This window comes from Staurois parvus, unplaced genomic scaffold, assembly GCF_062004578.1.
Source record: "Staurois parvus isolate SC_StPar_1 unplaced genomic scaffold, SC_StPar_1.0 ptg001469l, whole genome shotgun sequence".
Taxonomy (NCBI): domain Eukaryota; kingdom Metazoa; phylum Chordata; class Amphibia; order Anura; family Ranidae; genus Staurois; species Staurois parvus.
The window spans coordinates 700,961-715,000 of NW_028319265.1; positions in this window are offsets into that span (position 1 = coordinate 700,961).

Sequence of the window (14,040 nt, forward strand, 5' to 3'; positions counted from 1 at the left end):
AGCACTTCCACCTGGCAGTATTAGGGTTGTTGGTTTGAATCCCAACCACAGCACCATCTGCCTGGAGTTTGCATGTTCTCCCTGTGCCTGTGTGGGTTTCCTCCAGGTACTCCGGTTTCCTCCCACACTCCAAACACATGCTGGTAGATTAATTGGCTCCTGTCTAAATCGTCCCTAGTATGTGTATGTATGAATGTGAGTTAGGGACCTTAGATTGTACGCCCCTTGAGGGTTAGGGACTGATGTGAATGTACAATATATATGTAAAGTGCTGCGTAAATTGATGGCGCAATATAAGTACCTGAAATAAATAATAAATAAAATACTGTCCTGCAGAACATTGGCATCTTGTGTTGGCATCAACATCCTGCATTAGACATTTATAATAAGGTGTTACATTTATGTGAAACATTTATGCCCATGGCTGTGGATAAGGGGGTACCCCCAGTCCTCCCATATGGGGCCCAGGCCAGCAGGGGGGGGCCCAAGAAGCTGGGTGAATTGGATGTAGGCAGGGAGGGTGTTCAGCACGGTGTACTGAAATTGATCCCCTGTATGGCTCTCTCTGCAGAAGCTGAAAGCTGGCTTCTTCTCTCCCCACCGCTGCCTTTCAGCTGCTTCAGAGAGAGCCATACAGGGGATCAGTTCCAGTAATTGCCCCCCTGCCACCCCCATCACCCTCACTGTGCACCATACGTTTCCCCTTGCTGCCCAGGCCCCTCTTTGCGCCCCCACCCCAACAGTGCTGCCGGATTCCCTCCTCTCCTTTCCACCGGCAGCTGCAAGCACACAATAGGATCCTTCAGAATGGAGAGTGGGGGAAGGGTCCAGTAAATATGTCACATTTACCAGCTCCTTCCTTTCCTGATTGAACACAATCAGCGATTGGTATCAATCATTGTGTTCATTCATAACTGAAGCATAGTAAACTTTGTTTTTTTGGGGGGAGTGGGCTGTCAGGTTGGCTGTATGGGGCCCCATGGTTTCTTACAGTAGCCCTGTTTATGCCCCCCAAAAACCAGTTTGCTGTAACTGCTCAGAAAGTGTTAGCTGGAGTTCAGCTTTAATTTGTTAGTCTAGTCCAGTGGTCTCCAAACAGGGACCTCAGGGTTGGATGTGGCCCTGTGCTGGCCTGCCTTTATCCAGCCCTTTGGGCGCTATTCCTTCAACAGACACATATGAGGTGGTATCAAAGAGTTTCAAGACTAGCTCTGTGTACAAGAAGGTACTTTATTTATTAAGTTTATACACTATCACCTTTCAAATAGTCCCCATTGCACAGCAAGACAGCGCTCCCAACGTTCCTGCCACTCCTGGAATGTGTCCTGGAAATCTTCTTTTCGAAGCGTGTTGAGCACCTTCTGCTATTCAAGCTGGATCTCCGCAATGTTGTCAAAACGGTGACCTTTGAGCTGGATCTTCGGGAAAAGGGTGAAGTTCACAGGAGCCAAATCTGGTGAGTAGGGTGGGTGCAGAAGTGAGATCATTGCAGTCTAGGGAAACTTGGCAGCAACCTGGCACATGTTCAAATCACACGTGAGGATTGCCTGGACTGTTCTGTAGGACACACCGACAATGGCAGCAATGTTGTGGATTGTTCCCTGATAATCATCATGCACAAGTTGCCAAACCGTTTCAACACGTTTGGGGGTTGAGCTCGTTGGAGGTCTTCCTGATCTCTCACCATCTTCCAGTCTTCTGCTCTTGAATCGGGCGTGCCACTCAAAACACCTCGAATGACCCATTGCAGCATTGCCGTAAACTTGCCAAATCATGTCAAATGCCTCTGTGGCAGATTTGCCCGGTTTTCAGCAGAATTTCACATTTGCTCATTGTTCTAACTTGCTGTCCATGATGAAATAGCAGACGTGGTGACGCACGTGGTCAGAATAGCACAGCTCCCGATGTACAAAGGACGATGTCTTTTGGCACACTGGCTTATGAAGGTCGGTGCTCCCTGTGACCGTGCATGCAGCCTTGTGCTGCCATCTGTTGGCATGTTACAAAACTAGTTTCAAAACATTTACATACCACCTCGCATGATGAGGCACCGTTTCTCCTACTGATACCAACAATGGGGCACTATTCTCCCCACTAAAACCAATGATGGGGCATGGTTAACTCTCATGCTGGGGCATTTTCTACTCCCAGTGTCCACAGTCTGGACCCTCGAAAGCCTGAAGGACTGTAAACTGGCCTTTTATTTGAAATGTTTGGAGACCCCAGGTCTAGCCCATCCAAATCTGTTCATCCATCTAAAACTCCCCTCCCCCCAGACTTACCATACTCCATTGCTACTCCATCCAAATAGGAGACCGTGACGGGCGTGCCTTTGGTTGGGGGCCCATGGAACACAGCCCCCTTTGGAGAGGTGGGGAGACCCCTGTTTCAGCTCACCATATCCCTCTTATGTGTAAGTCACCCTGTGCCTGTTAGGGGTACAGGGTGGAATGTCCTGATATTGTGTAGACATCTATAGGTGGGGTGTGGGGGTTGTTCATTGTTTAATGCCATGTGGTTGTCCCATTCAGGGGCGGACTGACAACCCATGGGGCCCCCGGGCAATAGGGGATTATGGGGCCCCTGTGTCCTCACCAACACCCAAAAAAGCCTATGAAAAAGCCAATGAAAGGTACCAGGGGCATCTCATAGGGCTCCCTACTGAACCTGGGCCCTCGGGCAGTGCCCGAGTGTTCGAATGGTCAGTCCGCCCCTGGTCCCATTGTTCTATTGTGTGTCTTGCTTGGGAGCAAACTATTATGGGATGTATGTGTTTGTGTATTGGCTTGGTGGGGGGTGTCTGCTGATGGCTGTTGTTGCTAGATTTGGTTTGCCCCACCCTGTGTCCTTTTGCAGGGAGGTGGGTTGTTCCCTTGAATGTATATATCCTGTGTCTGTGTTAAAGTAAAGCAGTCCATTTTCTGTTTTAATACAAGTCTGGTGCTGTCTCGTCTTGTATGGTCAGCGGTGGGGTCCGTGGATCTGTGTTCGGTCAGGGAAGCGGGAGTCTAACAGAAATACCCTAGTGCAGTCGGGGGCCGGTTCCGTTACAGAGCCAATCTAAGACAAGAGGTGTGTTACTGGCAGGATCACCATAAAGGTGAATGTAGCCATCACATCTAATGATCAGTAAGCTTCACTATATTACATTTTTGTTTTGAGGTTTAATACCGAATTAATGATTTTAGGTCAATGCTATATCAACTTTTATAAGGCCTGTGTCACATGGGAAGCCAGAGGGCATTAAAAACAGGCGGCTGAGCTGCAGGGATAGTTATTTCAAATATATCCCATATGGAAGAAAAATATATTTGAAATATTTTGAAATATATATACAGTCATGGCCGAAATTGTTGGCACCCTTGATATTTTTCCTGAAAATCAAGTATTTCACACAAAAAAGGTATTGCATTAACACATGTTTTGCTATACACATGTTTATTCCCTTTGTATGTATTGGAACAAATATAAAACAGAGGCAGAAAAGCAAATATGACATAATGTCACACAAAACCCCAAAAATGGGCTGGACAAAAGTATTGGCACCCTTAACTTAATATTTGGTTGCACACCCTTTGGAAAACATAACTGAAATCAGTCGCTTCCTATAACCATCAATAAGCTTCTGACACCTCTCACCCGGAATTTTGGACCACTCTTCCTTTGCAAACAGCTCCAGGTCTCTCTTATTGGAAGGACACCTTTTCCCAACAGCAATTTTAAGATCTCTCCACAGGTGTTCAATGGGATTTAGATCTGGGCTCATTGCTGGCCACTTCAGAACTCTCCAGCGCTTCTTTGCCATCCATTTCTGAGTGCTTTTTGACGTATGTTTGGGGTCATTGTCCTGCTGGAAGACCCAGGATCTTGGACGCAAACCCAGCTTTCTGACACTGGGCCCTACAGTGCGACCCAAAATCCTTTGGTAATCCTCAGATTTCATGATGCCTTGCACACAGTCAAGGCACCCAGTGCCAGAGGCAGCAAAACAACCCCAAAACATCATTGAACCTCCACCATATTTTACCGTAGGTACTGTGTTTTGTTCTTTGTAGGCCTCATTCCGTTTTCGGTAAACAGTAGAATGATGTGCTTTACCGAAAAGCTCTATCTTGGTCTCATCTGTCCACAAGACGTTTTCCCAGAAGGCTTTTGGCTTACTCAAGTACATTTTGGCAAACTGTAGTCTTGCTTTTTTATGTCTCTGTGTCAGCAGTGGGGTCCTCCTGGGTCTCCTGCCATAGCGTTTCATTTCATTTAAATGTCGACGGATAGTTCGCGCTGACACTGATGCTCCCTGAGCCTGCAGGACAGCTTGAATGTCTTTGGAACATGTTTGGGGCTGCTTATCCACCATCCGGACTATTCTGCGTTGCAATCTTTCATCAATTTTCCTCATCCGTCCACGACCAGGGAGATTAGCTACAGTGCCATGGGTTGCAAACTTCTTGATAATGTTGCGCACTGTGGACAAAGGCAAATCTAGTTCTCTGGAGATGGACTTGTAACCTTGAGATTGTTGATATTTTGCCACAATTTTGGTTCTCAGGTCCTCAGACAGTTCTCGTCTCCTCTTTCTGTTGTCCATGCTTAGTGTGGCACAGACAGACACACAATGCAAAGGTTAAGTGAACGTCTCTCCTTTTTATCTGCTTTCAGGTGTGATTTCTATATTGCCCACACCTGTTACTTGCCCCAGGTGAGTTTACAGGAGCATCACATGCTTGTAACATTCTTATTTATCCGCAGTTGTGAAAGGGTGCCAATACTTTTGTCCAGCCCATTTTTGGAGGTTTGTGTGACATTATGTCGAATTTGCTTTCTTTCCTCCCTTTTTTTGTTTTGTCCCAATACACACAAAGGGAATAAACATGTGTATAGCAAAACATGTGTTAATGCAATACGTTTCGTGAGAAATACATGATTTCCTGGAGAAATATCAAGGGTGCCAACAATTTCGGCCATGACTGTATATACAGTTGCAAGAAAAAGTATGTGAACCCCTTGGGATTACGTGGAGTTTTGCATGAATTGGGCATAAAATGTGCTCTGAACGTCATCTAAGTCACAACAATAGAAGAACACAGTCTGCTGAACATAATACTACACAAACATTAGATGTTGCCATGGTTTCATTGCACATAACATGTAAACATTCACAGTGCAGGGAGGAAAAAGTATGTGAGGCCCTAGCTTAATGACTTCTCCCAGAGCTATTTGGAGCCAGGAGTGAGCCAACCTTGACTCCAATCAGTGTGATGATATTGGATGTGTTGCTGACAGCTGTCCTGCCCTTAAAAAACACACACCTGTTTTGGGTTTACTGGTTTCAAGAAGCACTGTCTGATGTGAACCATGCCTCGCAGAAAAGAGCTCTCAGAAGACCTACGATCAAGAATTGTTGACTTGCATGAAGCTGGAAAGGGTTACAAAAGTATCTCCAAAAGCCTTGATGTTCATGTGTCCACGGTAAGACAGACTGTCTACAAATGGAGAAAGTTTAGCACTGTTGCTACTCTCCCTAGGTGTGGTCGTCCTGTAAAAATGACTGCAAGAGCACAGCGCAGAATGCTGCATGAGGTAAAGAAGAATCCCAGAGTGTCAGCTAAAGACCTACAGAAATCTCTGGCACATGCTAACATTTTTGTTGACACATCTACAATAAGGAAAACATTAAACAAGAATGGAGTACATGGGAGGACACCACGGAGGAAGCCATTGCTGTCCAAAAAGAATATTGCAGCACGTTTGAAGTTTGCAAAAGAGCACCTGGATGTTTCACAGCACTACTGGCAAAATATACTGTGGACAGATGAAACCAAGATTGAGTTGTTTGGGAAGAACAGACAACACTATGTGTGGAGAAAAAAAGGCCCAGCACACCAACATCAAAACCTCATCCCCACTGTGAAACATGGCGGAGGGAGCATCATGGTTTGGGGCTGCTTTGCTGCCTCAGGGCCCGGACGGATTGTTGTCATTGATGGGAAAATGAATTCCAGAGTTTATCAAGACATTTTGCAGGAAAACGTACGACCATCTGTCCGCCAACTGAAGCTCCGCAGAGGATGGGTGATGCAACAGGACAATGACCCAAAGCATACAAGTAATTCAACAAAACAATGGCTGCAACAGCACAGAATACGCCTTCTGGAGTGGCCCAGTCAGAGTCCTGACCTCAACCCGATTGAAATGCTGTGGCATGACCTTAAGAGAGCGATTCACACCAGACATCCCAAGAATATTGCTACACTGAAACAGTTTTGTGAAGAGGAGTGGTCCAAAATGACTCCAGATCGTTGTGCAGGTCTGATCTGCAACTACAGGAAACGTTTGGTTGAGGTTATTGCTGCCAAAGGAGGGTCAACCAGTTATTAAGTCCAAAGGTTCACATACGTTTTCCTCCCTGCACTGTGAATGTTTACATGTTATGTGCAATTAAACCATGGCAACATCTAATGTTTGTGTAGTATTATGTTCAGCAGACTGTGTTCTTCTATTGTTGTGACTTAGATGACGTTCAGAGCACATTTTATGCCCAATTCATGCAAAACTCCACGGAATCCCAAGGGGTTCACATACTTTTTCTTGCAACTGTATATATATATATATATATATATATATATATTATAAATATAATTATTTTTCATATATTTTGTAATACAAACGCTTTTCAACATGCAAACATGCAGTGTGTATGCATATGTGTATATATATATATACACACATATATATATATATATACACACACATATATATACACATATACATACACACACACACACATATGCATATACACTGCATGTTGAAAAGCGTTTTTATTACAAAATATATGAAACATATTTTTAAAAATACATTTCAAATATACTGTATGTCTTTAAAAATACAAATCTACACTTTTGGAATGCATTTACAAATATATGTAAAAATATATGTTAAAATGACTATTTTATATGTAAAAAAAAAATCAGAATATATTTTTTTAAAATATATTTATAAAAATGTATTTTTTTTTATATATTCTTCAGATTTTTTTTAACATGGAAAAAAGTCATTTTAACATATATTTGTAAATGCATTCCAAAAGTGTAAATTTGTATTTTTAAAGACTTACAGTATATTTATATATCCCCAATCACCTTATTCCACAAAGTTGCAAATATTAAAGAGGATATCCTCTCTTTTCAAAAAACCTAATTAAATAAAATATTGTGCTATGTGAAACAATAAAATTCATACAACATGCACATGCACTATGAAGACCCTCACACCTATGAAAAGCGATCAAAAACAACAAAAACATAAATAAATAAAATAGTTTTGTGTAATTTATCTAATCATATGCATACCTATGAAGACACTCGAAACTGTGATGTGATCAAACAAAAAAAAACAGTATGACATATTGTCCATATAAATGTAGATACTATTTTATTTATTTATCTGTTTTTTTTTGTTTTTTATCGCATTTCATAGATATCTAGAGAATGCAGAGATGTTCCTTCTGAAGACAGAAACTTTTCCTATTAGTCATCCCTTGAAGGCAGGACACATTGACATGGCCAGTGAAAAGCAATAGTATGAGACGCAGTGCTGACTGTGACACAGATGGGATTTGTACGCCTCCTTTCCCCACATAAAGGATGGTGAGCGGAGCCATGCCAATCATTGCTGCTTGTCCCAGCAGCCAGCTGAGCGTACAGAAGCTCCGATGATATTTGGGACACATACAGTGCTGTGAAATAGTATTTGCCCCCTTCCTGATTTTTTTTTAATAATTGTTTTGCATATTTGTCACAATTAAAGGATTCAGATCATCAAACAAAGGTTAATATTACAAAAAGATAACCCGAGAAAATACAAAATGCACCGTGGGCACTGATAGGCGGCACTGATGGGTGGCACTGACTGACGGCACTGACTAGCAGCACTGCTGGGTACTGACTGGCGGCACTGCTGGGCACTGATGGGTGGCACTGTTGGGCACTGGTGGGTGGCACTGCTGGGCACTGGTGGGTGGCATTGATGGGCACAAGTGGGTGGCACTGCTGGGCACTTGTGGGCGCCACTGCTGGGCACAGATGGGCGGCACTGGTGGGTGGCACTGCTGGGCACTGGTGGGTGGCACTGCTTGGCACAGATGGGCGGCACTGGTGGGTGGCACTGCTGGGCACAGATGGGCGGCACTGCTGGGCACTGGTGGGTGGCATTGCTGGGCACAGGTGGGTGGCACTGATGGGCATAGGTGGGTGGCACTGCTGGGCACTTGTGGGCACCACTGCTGGGCACAGATGGGCGGCACTGGTGGGTGGCACTGCTGGGCACTGGTGGGTGGCATTGCTGGGCACAGGTGGGTGGCACTGCTGGGCACAGATGGGTGGCACTGCTTGGCACAGATGGGCGGCACTGGTGGGTGGCACTGCTGGGCACAGATGGGCAGCACTGCTGGGCACTGGTGGGTGGCATTGCTGGGCACAGGTGGGTGGCACTGATGGGCATAGGTGGGTGACACTGCTGGGCACTTGTGGGCGCCACTGCTGGGCACAGATGGGCGGCACTGCTGGGCACTGGTGGGTGGCACTGCTGGGCACAGATGAGTGGCACTGGTGGGTGGCACTGCTGGGCACAGATGGGCAGCACTGGTGGGTGGCACTGCTGGGCACTGGTGGGTGGCATTGCTGGGCACTGGTGGGTGGCACTGCTGGGCACAGGTGGGTGGCACTGATGGGCACAGGTGGCGGCACTGGTGGGTGGCACTGCTGGGCACTGATCATCAGGGCACTGATGATCGGTGCCCTGATGATTGGTGTTGATCCGTCCTCTGACAATTGCCGGTTATCGGCAGTACTTTCCTCACGCTGTGAGAATGATATATAAACCAAAAAAAGTTGTGCAAATATTCATAAAATATATATAAATACTCAAAACCACAAATATTCAATAAATGATTTTAATAAAAATTATATTTGTAATCATTTATTGAATATTTGTGGTTTTGAGTATTTATATATATTTTATGAATATTTGCACAACTTTTTTTGGTTTATATATCTCTGTCACAAAAAATATGTTTGTTTAATTTAGCGCTACCTTTTCTTTTGATTTTTGGTATTACTGCCTCTAGTAGAGGGTGAGGTTTAACAGCTTAATTTTTGGATTAAATTTTTTTTTTTATTTGGCGCTGTTCCCACTTATATGTTATTTCACTGTATATTGAAATAAATTGAATACGGCCAAAATTGTAGTATTTCAAATATAAGTCAATATATTTGGGAAGAATATTTTTAAAATATATTTAAAATGTATTTTTCTTCCATGTGGGTATTAACATGTAAAGTAAGACCAAGCCATACTGGTCCCTAATGGGAATGGTGGTGATCAAGGGCGGACTGACAACTCATGGGGCCCCCAGGCAATAGGGGATCATGGGGCCCCTGTGTCCTTGCCCAAACTCAAAAAAGCCTATGATAAAGGTACCAGGGGCATCTCATGGGGCCCCCTACTGACCCAGGGCCCTTGGGCAGTGCCCCAGTTTCCAAATGGTCAGTCCACCCCTGGTGGTGATGATGATGATGACTTGGGCAGAATGGCAGTATTGGGAAACACTGGGCAATCCATTGGGGTTTACATCTATGAATGTTGGGAACACATTGCTTGTTAATGGCAACCCCATGCGTTTGTTTTGGCAGGACTTTCCAGACAGTGGGATTTTGGAAAAACATCATGGACTTCTTTTCTGCATTTCTTGCATGTATGGCTGCAACATGGGCTCCCATACACACGACACTATGGAAAAGGGCACCTGTAGATATGAAGCCAGCCTAAGGGTTTATTTCTGCTCTAATGTGTGGTCACCTTCAAAACGCATGTACAAAAATTTTAGATTCATTAAATTGTAATTAATAAATTCTAGATTTTTCTATCGTTGATAGAACCTAATGGGTAAGGACAATCAGGGCTGCTCTTAGAAACCACGGGGCCCCATACAGCCAACTGCACAGGGTACACCCCCAAAAAAACCCACAGTTTACTATGCTTCAGTTATGAAGGAACACGCTGAGTGATCCATACCGATCACTTATTGTGTTCATTGAGGAAAGAAAGGAGCTGGTTAATGTGACATATTTACTTCCCCAATCTCCACCCTAGAGCATCCTATTGTGTGATTGCAGCTGCCAGTGGGAAGGAGAGAGAGGAGAGGAGGGAAGCCGGCAGCACTGTTGGTACACAGGACAGCACTCCCCACAAAAAAAACAAAGTTTACTATGCTTCAGTTATGAATGAACACAGTGATACCAATCGATCATTGTGTTCAATCAGGAAAGGAGGGAGCTGGTAAATGTGACATATTTACTGGACCCTTCCCCCCCCCTCTCCTTTCTGAAGGATCCTATTGTGTGCTTGCAGCCACCTGTGGAAAGGAGAGGAGGGAATGCGGCAGCACTGTTGGGGTGGGGGCAGGGGCGGACTGACCATTTGGAAACTCGGGGACTGCCCGAGGGCCCGGGGTCAGTAGGGGGCCCCATGAGATGCCCCTGGTACCTTTTTCATAGGCTTTTTTGAGTTCAGGCAAGGACACAGGGGCCCCATGATCCCCTATTGCCCGGGGGAACCATGACTTGTCAGTCCGCCCCTGGGTGGGGGCCCAAAGAGGGGCTTGGGCAGCAGGGGGAAACGTATGGTGTAGAGGGAGGGTGATGGGTGCGGCAGGGGGGCAATTACTGAAACCGATCCCCTGTATGGCTCTCTCTGCAGCAGCTGAAAGCCAGCAAGACGGAGAGGAGAAGAAGCCAACTTTCAGCTGCTGCAGAGAGAGCCATACAGGGGATCGGTTCCAGTAATTGCCACTCCATCATCCCCCCTGCCTTCATTTGATTCACACAGCTGCCTGGGCCCCCTGCTGTCCTGGGCCCCGTACAGGAGGACTGGTGGTACCCCCTTATCCACGGCCCTGCTACATTTTCCTTTCTGGAAGACTTGTACCGGCTATAGGTTCTCACGTGTTGTTGGGAAGGCCTTGGCTCATAGCAGCGGTGAGGTGTGGCGTTAACACACTAAACATTCTGTAGGTCAATATTGACTTGTAACTGCGGCCACTGAAAGACAAATTAGTATATTTTAAAAATTACTAACAAACCAGCAAAGAAATGACAAAGGAAGCCCAAGGGAGTGTCCACCTCTCCCTACACGCAGCTAAACCTTCCCTGCTGGGCAAACTTCAGGAACCTTCAATGGAATATTCTCTTCAAGTAATAGATTGTGGTGATTTGTTGACTTCCATTTACAAGTAACAGCCAAAAATACATTTTCGGTAAAATTAGTTTTACGTGGATAGTAGATACCTAAGACAGGTAAGGGGATCAAAGCAAACTCCAGGCAAGCATCTAGAGGCACATAGAAAATAGATATGTGAGGGCTGTATCACCTGCCAATAGGATTTATAGATGTGTCCATCCAGTCCTGAGACTTACACAACTTTACCATGCTGCACAGCCCTACTTGGCAGGTGGGGGGACCTGAACTTATTGTTCCACAGTTTCACTTTCACTTGCACCCCTTCCCCCCCCATCCTCAAACTCCTTCTTGCAAGAAAAATGAATAACCCGCCCTCAAGGATGTGAAAGCTCCACAAATAACTGCCCTTGAGAATGTGAAAGCTCCACGAATAACCGCCCTCGAGGATGTGAAAGCTCCACGAATAACCACCCTTGAGGATGTGAAAGCTCCACGAATCACCGCCCTCAAGGATGTGAAAGTTCCCCAAATAACCGCCCTCAAGGATGTGAAAGCTCCACGAATAATCGCCCTCAAGGATGTGAAAGCTCCACGAATAACTGCCCTCGAGGATGTGAAAGATCCACGAATAACTGCCCTCGAGGATGTGAAAGCTCCACGAATAACCGCCCTCGAGGATGTGAAAGCTCCACAAATAACCGCCCTGGAGGATGTGAAAGCTCCACGAATAACCACCCTGGAGGATGTGAAAGCTCTACGAATAACCGCCCTGGAGGATGTGAAAGCTCCACGAATAACCACCCTGGAGGATGTGAAAGCTCCACGAATAACCGCCCTGGAGGATGTGAAAGCTCCACGAATAACCGCCCTCGAGGATGTGAAAGCTCCACGAATAACCACCCTGGAGGATGTGAAAGCTCCACGAATAACCACCCTGGAGGATGTGAAAGCTCCACGAATAACCGCCCTGGAGGATGTGAAACCTCCACAAATAACAGCCCTCGAGGATGTGAAAGCTCCACGAATAACAGCCCTGGAGGATGTGAAAGCTCCACGAATAACCGCCTTGGAGGATGTGAAAGCTCCACGAATAACCGCCCTGGAGGATGTGAAAGCTCCACGAATAACCACCCTCGAGGATGTGAAAGCTCCACAAATAACCACCCTCGAGGATGTGAAAGCTCCACAAATAACCACCCTCGAGGATGTGAAAGCTCCACAAATAACCGCCCTCGAGGATGTGAAAGCTCCACAAATAACCACCCTCGAGGATGTGAAAGCTCCACGAATAACAGCCCTCGAGGATGTGAAAGCTCCACAAATAACCGCCCTCGAGGATGTGAAAGCTCCACGAATAACCACCCTGGAGGATGTGAAAGCTCCACGAATAACCGCCCTGGAGGATGTGAAAGCTCCACGAATAACCGCCCTGGAGGATGTGAAAGCTCCACGAATAACCACCCTCGAGGATTTGAAAAATCCACGAATAACAGCCCTCGAGGATGTGAAAGCTCCACGAATAACAGCCCTCGAGGATGTGAAAGCTCCATGAATAACCGCCCTGGAGGATGTAAAAGCTCCACGAATAACCACCCTGGAGGATGTGAAAGCTCCACGAATAACCACCCTCGAGGATGTGAAAGCTCCATGAATAACCACCCTCCAGGATGTGAAAGCTCCACAAATAACCGCCCTCGAGGATGTGAAAGCTCCACAAATAACTGCCCTCGAGGATGTGAAAGCTCCACAAATAACCGCCCTCGAGGATGTGAAAGCTCCACGAATAACAGCCCTCGAGGATGTGAAAGCTCCACAAATAACCGCCCTCGAGGATGTGAAAGCTCCACAAATAACCGCCCTCAAGGATGTGAAAGCTCCAAAATCCTTTATTGCTAATCTATTAAAAGCCAGACATCACAGCGATACTACTAAATCCTGGCGCCAGGGGCGGACTGACAACTCATGGGGCCCTGGGCAATAGGAGATTATGGGGCCCTTGTGTCCTTTCCCAAACTCAAAAAAGCCTATGAAAAAGGTACCAGGGGCATCTCATGGGGCCCCCTACTGACCCCGGGCCCTCGGGCAGTGCCCAAGTTTCCAAATGGTCAGTCCGCCCCTGTCAGGTGCCCACCACCGACTTATGTTGTAGAGATGAGGGTGGGGGTGTTCTGTAGTCCAACAGGTCATGCTAAGGTATTTAGTGATGCAGAGGAAGAGATGTCAGTTGATTACAGGAAGTTGGGAGCGCACTGGATTTCTGGTGACTCAACAGATATTTTTTTTTTGGACAGTAGAAGAGACAACCATTGGAGAAATGTCTGTCTATTGCAGAGGTGTGGTGAATGTGAATTTAACATTTTTTACAAATGATAAGATATGAGCCGCACAGGGAGTGCATTGTTTTCAATGAGCTGGCAGACTCAGATGTCTATAAATTTTTTTTATTATTATTATTATACAGGATTTATGGCGCCAACATTTTGCTCAGCACTTTACAATATAACGGGATACAGCAGCAATACAGTTCAATACAAGTGGGGTAGGAGGGCCCTGATCCTGGGAGCTTACAATCTAAGAGATAACATGGTGAATACTTTGCAGGGGTCAGGACTCAGTATAGTGTATTATTATTATTATTATACAGGATTTATGGCGCCAACAGTTTGCTCAGCGCTTTACAATATAACTGGAGACAATACAGCAACAATACACTTCAATCCAAGAGGGTTAGGAGATCCCTGATCCTTGGAGCTTACAATCTTTTTACCCACAATTCACACTTTTTAATTAAGATTCCATTGGAAA